Source organism: Arachis duranensis, chromosome 10 (assembly GCF_000817695.3).
Source record: "Arachis duranensis cultivar V14167 chromosome 10, aradu.V14167.gnm2.J7QH, whole genome shotgun sequence".
In the NCBI taxonomy this organism is placed as follows: Eukaryota; Viridiplantae; Streptophyta; class Magnoliopsida; order Fabales; family Fabaceae; genus Arachis; species Arachis duranensis.
Genome location: NC_029781.3, coordinates 32823790 through 32824263, shown reverse-complemented (window position 1 = coordinate 32824263; position 474 = coordinate 32823790). Strand labels below are relative to the sequence as shown.

The window sequence follows — 474 nt, the reverse complement described above, 5'->3', positions numbered from 1 at the left end:
AGCTTCTGTAGGCGTCTTCTTCAGATGAAGAGATCCTCCTGCAGAGCTATCCAAAGACATCTTGGATAGTTCAGGGAGACCATCATAGAAAATTCTTGTGATGCTCCATTCAGAAAGCATATCAGAAGGACACTTTCTGATTAATTGTTTGTATCTTTCCCAAGCTTCATAGAGGAATTCTCCTTCCTTCTGTCTGAAGGTTTGGACTTCCACTCTAAGCTTACTCAATTTTTGAGGTCGAAAGAACTTTGCCAAGAAGGCATTGACTAGCTTTTCCCAAGAGTCCAGGCTTTCTTTAGGTTGTGAGTCCAACCATGTCCTAGCTCTGTCTCTTACAGCAAAAGGGAATAGCATAAGTCTTTAGACCTCAGGGTCAACCCCATTAGTCTTGACTGTGTCACAGATTTGCAAGAACTCAGCTAAAAACTGATGAGGATCTTCCAATGGAAGTCCATGGAACTTGCAATTCTGTTG

The 474-nt window shown here is 42.2% G+C and overlaps 1 non-coding gene across 1 annotated transcript; it reads left to right on the top strand.

The window, feature by feature from the left end:
* The first annotated feature begins 114 nt into the window (after nucleotides 1-114).
* Nucleotides 115-222, top strand: LOC127743415 (small nucleolar RNA R71). The gene has a single exon (XR_008004807.1). It is a non-coding gene; the product is annotated as a small nucleolar RNA R71 (small nucleolar RNA).
* Nucleotides 223-474: the final 252 nt, after the last annotated feature.